Genomic DNA, 10,488 nt, shown 5'->3' with positions numbered 1-10,488 from the left:
AAGTGGGGGGGAGGAGGTGTAAATGCCTCAATGAGCTGTGCCTCCTATGTCTGCCGACATGTTTCGAAGCTCCCCAGGCTTCTTCTTCAGGACCTTAAGGATCCCTTCCTAAAACTCACTGTGTCGTATAGTAACGTGATTAGATAAAACTAAGAAAGAAAAAATGTGTACAAGAAGAAATTAACTCCCAAGGAATATATAATGCCTCAATAGGTCTGCGAGGTCGATAAACCTGAAAGAAAACACAGAAGGGGAGATAAAAAACATATATTCACGTAGCTAGATGATCAATCCATCGTGAGCATTCAGTGACCTGAAAAAAAGTGATATAATAATCTCCTTTTAACGCTATTCATAACGTTCTCACGTGTTCTGGCGTGAAAATGTAATGGGTGAAAAAGGACATAGACAAAGGACAAAACGCACATGTAACATAAAGCACACACTCATGTTCATACTATCCCAAGTCTTTGTTGTAGAGATCAGTGGTAGGATATAAAAATAAACCTACTTGCTGTAGACAAAATGAAAGACCTCATGAGCCTTTTGGTGTGTGAGGGGTATTTTAACAACCTATGTGTATTCTCTACCAATGTGGGATACATATCTTTTTCTGGGAGATTTTGACATACATACTTACCTGTGGGTGGATCACTATGTTTATTGATTTATGACTGGGAGGATGTATCCACCTCCACTACTCTTTTGAGTGGTACCTCTGTACTCCCTATTTTGTTCCTTTTCGTATCATAGACCGCGTGCAGCTGTGGGAGTTTCTTTCTCCTTTTTTTTCCAGTATTTCTGGTTCTAGTACTTCATTTCTAGTACTTATTTTTCAGAGGCAAATTACCCCTGATTTTTCCACTTTATCGCACACCTTAGGCACACATTTTTTCTATAGAATCACACCAGCATTCTATTCCCAACCACTCATAATGGCTGATAATATGGGTTTGACCTTCGCGGAGGATGAAGTGGAGAGGATCCTGGCAGCTATCAACCCTTTTGAAGGGTTAAGTAACACCGACCCTGGTCCCAACAATGCAGATTGGGATGAACTAGCCAATCTGAGGAAGACCCAAATAAAAACTGCTCTTCACGGATTATTGATGACCGAATACTTATGGGCTAATGCGGCCCCTCAGGGCCTTATAGTCCGTAATGAACCTTATATTTTCCAACAGGATAAGACTTTTAAGCGTGATTGGTCATTGATATCTTGGCATTGTACTCGGGACTGGTTAGTCCTGATTATAAAGACAGCTACTAGACTTACACAAGAACTAAAGATCGATATCCAAAATTTGGAAATACGTTTAAAAGCCTACATATCTCCCAGTGTCCTCAAGAAACGTCTAGAGGAACTTAATCATGAAATCAATGAGTTTGAAATGACTCTAAAACAAAGTAAATATAACAAGTTGAAGAAGGACACGGCACGTTTCAGTCATGAGCGTGTATATCCTTATACACGGGATGACTATGTTTCAAAAAACCAGGATTACAACTCCGATGGGGACTCCTCCGATACTGGTTCAGACAACTCTAATTCCAGTAGGGGTAGGGGTAGTGGCAGACGTTTCAACAGAGGAAGGGACAATCAAAATCAACGTCCTTTCTATCCAAGAGGTAGGGGATGGAATGGCTACCAAGGACCACCATCATACCCTCCATATACATATGGCCCACCACTGATGGGTGGACTTTTCCCACATTGGATACCACCTCCACAGGAATACGACTAGAATTATCAGGCCCCACCGTCTTTTTTAGGGGCACGCCAGGGACCACGAAGGGGTCGGAACAGAGGAGGGTACAACGTCCATTGGTCCACACCAGAGGCCAAAACCCCTCGAGTTTCAACCAGGAGCATGACCAACAGTACGCCCTCCCTACCATCAACCAGCCGGAAGTAAATCTAGTGGTAAATCTAACCAACCTGACCCTAACACCAATATAGAGTAAGGTCCTTGAGAAGGGACTGGGGTTTGTACCCACAAACCGTTTTGATAAATTCAAAACATGTACTGAAATAAAAGAGTTTATTCGTAAACTAAAATTGGAAGTGTTCTTTAAAAACCAACCCACCATAGAAGTGGATAGAAAGGACACAGGCTTACGTAACAAATCCACCTTTGTTCCTCCTGATTCCACACTTCCTGTGAAACTCCTGGCCTTTGAAAAAGCAGTTATGGAGGAAATACAAGGTATTTCAGCACTGAATGAAGCGACCTTCCAGAATACATCAAAGGAAGAAAAGGAGGCTATACGCCAGTTGTCCACGAATCAAGACATTATAATCAAACCCGCGGATAAGGGTGGAGCAATTGTGCTGCAAACTATGGATAACTATGATAACGAGTGTAGGAAACTCCTCAATGATCGTAGGAACTATGGCATTCTCCATGATGACCCTACTGAATCTATCAGGATCAGAATCACTTCAATGGTTGAAGAGGCGGCAGCCCACGATTGGATCTCTAAAAAAGAGGCAGAATTTCTGATTAATAAATGTCCTAGGGTCCCTTACTTTTCCACCATACCGAAGATCAATAAAAACCTTGGGTCTCCTCCTGGTAGACCAATTATTTCCGGGATAAATTCCATCGTGGAACCACTATCAAAGTTCGCGGATGCATTTCTCCGCCCTTTGGTTCAAGCCACCAGTACCTATTTACGTGATACTAAGACTGTTATACAACTGTTGGGGGATATTGATTTTGACCCCACCAAGAACCTCCTCATGGGTCTGGATGTGGAGAGTCTTTATACTAGCCTCCCTCATGATGAGACAATGGTCATTATCGAGGAAGTACTGTTCTCCGCTCCTTGGGATTATCAGACACCTCGTAATGTAGTAATGGAGTGCGTATCCTTGGCACTCACCAAAAACTTTTTCATGTATGCCAACCACTTCTATGAACAAAGACACAGGACCAGCATTGGGAGTACCTTCGCTCCTAGTCTGTCAGGCCTCTATGTACACCATCTGGAAGTTAATAAAATTCTGAACGACACCAACCCTTTCCTGCCTCACATCAAGGTCTGGAAAAGATACATTGAGGATGTTCTGGTCGTTTGGGAGGGTGATGTTGATTCAACTGAATCTTTCATGTTGTGGCTTAACCAACAGAATGAGTTTCTTAAATTTACACACACAACATCATGTGAAAACCTTGTATTTTTGGATCTTAATATCTATCCAGATGAAGGTTCACTTAAAACCACCACACATTTCACAGCAACTGCGAAGAACTGCCTACTTCTGTTCAATAGCTTTCACCCTCGTCATCTAAGAGAGAACCTACCATACGGACAATTCCTACGATTGCGGAGGAATTGCACCGAAGTCGGCGAATTTAAGAAACAAGCTTCTGAACTGCGTACCAAATTGATCAAACGGAATTACCCTGAAAGAGTGATTGACAGAGCCCTCAAGAGGGCCAGAAATAACAACAGAGAAGCCTTATTGGAAGACAAAGTAGATACTCAGGCTGAGGAAAGACCCATATGTGTAACCACATATAATACACATTCTAATAAGATCACGAAAATAGTGAACAAACATTGGCGACTTCTGAACAGCTGCGGTCTCAACATTACAAAGCCTATGTTTGCGCACAAAAGGGGTAGAAACCTTAGAGATATGCTCGTCTGGACTAGACCTAGAAACACACCAAGATCTATACAAGAAGGCATGCTACCTCCGGTACAGGGGCATCACCCATGCGGGAATTGTAACACGTGCCACCTCACAGGAAAAAACAGACATATCTGTAGGAAACCGGGGTAACCAGTCCCTAAGGCGGTAACGTGACACGAGCGGCTGGGCACCCAAAGGCCTGTGTGTAAAGCAACCATACAACACGCACCTCTCATGGAACGGGGAACACACACAATAAGGGACACCACACTGTATATTTTATGCAAACACTCAAGTTTATCCAACAGTTCAAGATCAATGCAGTTCAGGATTTGTACATGCAGCTCATGGGGTTCAAATGCAGTTTACGAAATGTACATGCAGTGTACGAGACATATGCAGTTTAGGGATTGTACATGCAGCTCATGAGACATAGCGCTACTCGTGGTAAGGGCGTAGGGAACTCCGGTGAGCGGAGCCTATCACCATAGCGGTACTCGTGATAAGGAAGCCTGTAACAATTCCACTCAGCGCCTGCAAGCAAAGCGTTCCTCGTAATCACCCACAGCATATATCGTTCGGAGCAGAACCTGCAATTATGGCCTTACTCGTAATCAGCAAAGCGTATAACATTTAGAGCAGAACCTGCAAGTATGGCATTACTCGTAATCGGCAAAGCATATAACATTCAGAGCAGAACCTGCAAATGTGGCATTACTCGTAATCAGCAACGCGTATAACATTCAGAGCAGAACCTGCAAATGTGGCATTACTCGTAATCAGCAACGCGTATAACATTCAAAGCAGAACATGCAAATGTGGCATTATTCGTAATTAGCACAGCGTATAGCATTCAAAGCAGAACCTGCAAATGTGGCATTACTCGTAATTAGCACAGCGTATAGCATTCAAAGCAGAACCTGCAAATGTGGCATTACTCGTAATTAGCACAGCGTATAGCATTCAAAGCAGAGACTGTTTCAGTGCGGTTCGAGGGGGCCACGCTACTCGGAGCGAGCAAGCTTCCAGTGTTCCTTCGGTGCAGTTCGTGGCGCACCAAGCTTCCGAACAGTCTGGGGAAAGGGGGGCAAATCCCTCGGAGGGGTGTCCACGTCGTGGTGAACGGGGGACTCCCACGGAGAGGGAACCCGGGCCCAGGATGCGTTGTGGCTCCCAGCCTGCAGGGGGCGCACCGGGGTCGATCCCAGCCTCCGGGCTTACCTTGCTCTCGACGTCGGAAGGCGTCCGCTCCGGCGGCGACGGGGGAAATCGTCCACGGCCTCGCGCACCTTCTCCAGCAGCTGCGACTGCAGCGGCGGGGCCCCGGGCTTCTCCGCGGGCCTCGCCACGATGAGGGGGCACTCTTCCGGCTTCCGGGCCGCCGCGGTGATCGCGCTCTGGTCTCCACGCCACGGGGGGGCTTAAGTTAAGCAGGGGAGCTCCGCGCTCAACGGAGCACGCTGCCGGGGGTCCCAGGCCAGGTCAGGGAGCGCAGGGGTCACAGCGCTAATACCTGGTCGATCCCCGGCGATTCAACAATCTGCTTGGCATAGGGTTTCAGTGATCAGTCTGGACACGCAGTCTCAGCGCTTGGCATATGGTTTCAGGGTTCAGTCTGGACACGCAGTCTCAGCATTCAGTTCTTCCAATCAGTTGCACTAGCGAATCTTGATGGCGCAGATGGATCTGGCGCCCTTAAGGGGTTCTGTTACAGGGGGGTAGGGAGTGAGTTGGCGACTAGGTCCTTCCTAGTCAGGCTGGGCAGAGGTGTCCTGGGTCCTCCTACTGCTGGGCAAGATCAGTGGGTTTCACAGGGTCCCTCACTCACTTAAGAGGCCGCACCTAAATCCTGTCACTCTCAGAGGCATAAGTCCCTGGCTAGGCCCTACCGCCTACACTCCTGCGTGGATTCTCCAACTCTGCTTTACCCCACTGGCCAACTAACTAAAAAAAGTTCCCTCCCTCACTTAAGTAGCCCTAGGTCAGGTGACCTCTAGCCAAGGCGGCAAAAGTAAAACCACACCTCCCTTCTAGAAGGTTCCAGCACATTCCAGGAGCTTCCCCATTCTACCTATGGGACAAAAAGGCGGGCTGGTGTCGCAACATTGTTGTGGGGTCCCAGCCAGCTCCTGGCAGCTAGGGTGCTACTATGAAAGACCACTGTGCAGTAGCAGGGGTCTGTGGCAGCCATCTTGGGAGAAGGGAACACCTGCACCTTAACACTGATTGGCAATGTAAAGGCGCCCGGAGACCTAGTCCAACATAAAAATGAGGGTGGAAAAAATGAGGCACGATCAAAAATAGAAGGGGAGACCACCCTAGGGCTGACAGGTCTAACACGCGTCCCCCCCAGCCAAAAGAGGGGAGAGCTACCCAACCTCTAGGGAGTTCTCATCGCTAAGGCGGAAAAACCTGGAGAGACCGTCAGCATTGGCGTGGTCAACTCCGGGCCGATGTTCCACCCGAAAGTACATCCCCTGTAGGGAAATGGACCACCTCAACAACTTGGGGTTTTCGCCTCTCATCTGCATGAGCCAGCGAAGGGGGCGGTGGTCGGTCTGAATAAGGAAGTGAGTTCCAAAGAGATATGGCCTCAACTTCTTCAGAGCCCAGACCACTGCGAAGGCTTCTCTCTCAATGGTGCTCTATCGCCGTTCCCGAGGGAGGAGTCTCCTGGATATGAAGGCCACTGGTTGATCTTGGCCCTCGGTGTTGAGTTGCGAGAGCACCGCACCTATGCCGTGCTCTGAGGCGTCTGTCTGCACAATAAATTCCTTGCTGAAATCTGGTGTTGCTAGTACTGGAGCGGTACACATTGCATGTTTCAGCGTGTCAAAGGCTTCTTGGCATGCAGCTGTCCATATGACCTTGCGAGGTTGCTTCTTTGAGGTCAATTCCGTCAAGGGGGTTACGATGGTACCATATCCCTTGACGAACCGGCGGTAATACCCAGTGAGGCCGAGGAAAGCTCGGACCTCTGTTTGGGTCTTGGGGGGGCTCCCAAGCCAAGATGGTTTCTATATTGGCCTGGAGGGGTTGCACCTTACCTCCGCCCACCAGGTGTCCCAGGTACACAACAGATCCCTGTCCAATCTGGCACTTGCTGGCTTTAATTGTTAAGCAAGCCCGTTGCAGCGCCTGCAATACCTCCTGGAGGTGCTGCAGATGGTCCTCCCAGGTGCTACTGAAGACAGCTATGTCATCCAGGTAGGCCGCTGAGAAGGACTCCAGGCCAGATAGTACCTGATTCACTAACCGCTGGAATGTGGCCAGAGCATTTTTGAGCCCAAGGGGCATCACTCGAAACTGGTAGTGGCCCTCGGGGGTGGAGAATGCTGTCTTCTCCCTTGCTCCATCGGCCATGGCAATCTGCCAATATCCGGATGTCAGATCAATAGTGCTGAGGTACCGGGCTGCTCCCAGCCGGTCCACCAGCTCGTCTGCACGTGGGATGGGGTGAGCATCTGTCTTCGTGACAGAGTTCAACCCCCGGTAGTCCACACAGAACCGAAGCTCCGGCGTCGTACCTGGTGGGGCCGCTTTCGGCATCAACACCACTGGACTAGCCCACGGGCTGCTGGAAGGTTCTATCACCCCCAGCTCCAGCATTTTTGCCACCTCACGCTGGATGCTATCCTTCACTCGGTCAGAGAGCCGGTAAGACTTGTTCTTTACCGGGGGGCTGTCCCCTGTGTCCACATCATGGGTACACAGATGAGTGATTCCAGGCGTGAGGGAGAACAACGAGGCGAACTGTCCCAGGACATGGCGACAGTCCCTCTGTTGCTCTGGGGTCAAGGATGGGGAGAGGACTACACCTTCCACCGAACCATCCTTCTCCTGTACCGCTAGAAGGTCAGGAAGAGCCTCACTCTCTTCCTCTTCGCTCCCATCCATCACCATAAGGAGAGCAAGCTCTGATCGCTCATGGTGCGGCTTCAGGCGGTTGACGTGGAGCACCCTGAGGGGCTGACGGGGGGTTTTCAAATCCACAACGTACGTGGTCTGGCCTCGCCGCTCCACAATGTCGTACGGGCCAGTCCACCGGTCCTGGAGGGCACAAAGCTCCCCAGGTTCCATAACCCACACCTTCTGTCCAACGTCCAACTCGACCATCCGAGCGTTGCGGTCATACCACTCCTTCATCACGGTCTGGCTAGCCTCCAGGTTCTCTGAGGCCGCCTTCCACAGCTTGGCCATCTGGCTGCGGAACGCCAGCATGTAGCTGACAATGTCACGGGGAAGCTTCTGTGTAGTCTTCTCCCACCCCTCTTTCACTAAACTGAGGGGACCCCTAACGGGATGGCCACAGAGCAACTCAAACGGGCTAAACCAGACTCCCTTCTGCGGTACTTCCCTGTAGGAGAATAACAAGCAGGGGAGGAGGACGTCCCATTTACGCCTCAAGCCCTCTGGCAGGCTCCGGATCATACCCTTCAATGTCTTATTGAAGCGCTCTACAAGTCCGTTAGTCTGGGGGTGGTAAGGAATGGAGAACCGGTAGGTCACCCCACACTCCTTCCACATGGACTGCATGTAGGCCGACATGAAATTGGTGCCCCTGTCCGACACCACGACCTTGGGGAATCCCACTCGGGTAAAAATCCCCAATAGTGCCCGCGCCACCACCGGTGCAGTGATGGTCCTCAGAGGAATAGCCTCTGGGTACCTTGTGGCGTGGTCCACCAAAACCAGAATGAACCGGTGTCCCGCTGCGGTCGGAGGGTCCAATGGCCCAACAATATCAATACCGACCCTCTCAAAAGGGGTCCCGACCACAGGGAGCGGTTCCAAAGGGACCTTCAATTTAGTCCCAGTCTTGCCACTTGCCTGACAAGACTTACAGGTCTTGCAAAAGGTGTCTGAGGCAATCCTCATCCTGGGCCAATAAAAATGAGGGACCAACCGTGCAAAGGTTTTGTCCTGGCCCAGGTGTCCGGCTAAGGGAATCTTGTGCGCTAACTCCAGCAGGAAGGCCCGGTAACATTGGGGGACCACTATGGCCCTCGAAGATCCATGTACCGGCACCCTGGGCTCACTGTATAGGAGACCATCCTCCCAATACACATGATATCCTCCCATCTCCTGACTGGCCACTTGGGCTTCGGCCTGTCGCCGCATGCCTTCAAGCGTGGGGCACGCCCTTTGTGCCTGACAAAATTCCTCCCGGGTAGGGCCTCCTCCCACATGCCAGTCAGCAAGGGTCGGCAAGTCCTCCACGGGACCGACATCCACCTCCACGGACTCCGGGGGCACCTCTGCGGCCTCCCCATCCATCTCACGGAGTGTGTCCTCTACCACCTTCTTCTTTCCTCTTCTGGTGTTGGGTTGGGCCATTATCCCAGGCTCCAACCCAGGGTGAGTTCCATGCTGGGCAGCCATGGACCGCGTGACTACGCAAGTCCACCCTGGTAATCCCAGCATCTCGGTGTGAGCTCGAAACTCGACATCTTTCCACTTGGTGTGCTCCAGGTCGTTCCCTAGCAAGCACCCCACAGGCAAGGCAGGGCTCACAGCAACTCTCAGTAGGCCTTTGACTCCTCCCCACTCAAATGGAACGTGACTCAGACTGCCGTCAGCCAATACGGCGGGATGGAACTCCTCGGGGACTACTTGGTCTGGGGACACCAGCCGCCGCACGACAGTGGTCATGCTGGCCCCTGTGTCCCTCAGAGCATCCACCTCCTCCCCGTTAACTCTCACCCTCTGCTGATATTTAGCAGTGTTCGGGGGCAGGGACACTACGGGAACCACCTCTCTATCCCCGAGTGAAACCAGCGTCAGGCCTGTCCACTCCCCTTCCCTATCTAAGGGCAGCTCCGCCCCAAGCGCTATACTACTCACCCCGGGACTTTTCCCACCCGTTGGGGCTGGGGGTCGCTTGCGACACTTGGGATCTCCCTTGTAGTGTCCAATCTCCCCACATTCGTAGCACCGTACAATCCTTGGCTGCTGACTCCTGTCAGGGTAAGTGGGTCTTGTGGAATTGGATGGGGGTGGGGTTCCTACTCCCTTCCCAAACTTATTTTGGGGGCCTTTAGAGAACTCCACTTTTTATCTCGCCCCTCTTTCTTCTGGGGGAAACCCTGTCCGCCTTTCGAGCCATCTCCCCCGGGGCCCTTGTGAGACACCCGGGTGCTCACCCAAATATCTGCCTCCTCCGCAAGCTCACGGGGATCCATCAACTTGCGGTCCACCAGATGTTGGCGCAGCTCCAGAAAGCACTTATCCAAGAGGTGTTCCCGTGAAAAAAGATTGTACACCCCTTGGTAGTCCTGCACCTCGCTGCCACGCACCCAACTATCTAGTGCCTTTCTCGCATAATCAAAAAAATCCACCCATTTCTGTGTGGACAGCTTATGGCTGCCACAGAACTTCTGCCTGTACCTCTCGGGGTTAAGACCAAACTTTTTCAGTAAAGCCTCTTTCATGGGGGCATACCTGACCTGATCCGCCTTGGCCAAATATAGCAGGGTGTCCCTGACATTGGGAGGTATATACCGATATAAATCACCTCCCCAATTACTCTCGGGTACCCCATGGGCAGTCAAGGCTACCTCGTATGCCTCCAACCATTTAGCAATGTCGTCCCCCACTGTGTAATTGGCAATGTCTTCCTTAGGTAGGTAGAATTTTGACTCATGAGACTCCTTAGGTATGCTGCCACCATTGTCCTTATTGGACGCATTCAATTGGAGGGCGCGCAGCTCCAACTCTTTCAGCTGAAGCTCGTGCGCCAGCTTCTTTTCCTCCATTGCCCATTTCTTGTTCTCTCTCTCTCTCTTTCATGTTCCAATTTGGCCAGTTCCCATTTTCTTTCTTGTTCCAACTTGGCCAGTTCCCAC

The sequence above is a fragment of the Triturus cristatus genome, chromosome 1_1 (genome assembly GCF_964204655.1).
Source record: "Triturus cristatus chromosome 1_1, aTriCri1.1, whole genome shotgun sequence".
In the NCBI taxonomy this organism is placed as follows: domain Eukaryota; kingdom Metazoa; phylum Chordata; class Amphibia; order Caudata; family Salamandridae; genus Triturus; species Triturus cristatus.
Note: the sequence above shows the minus strand (reverse complement) of the source record.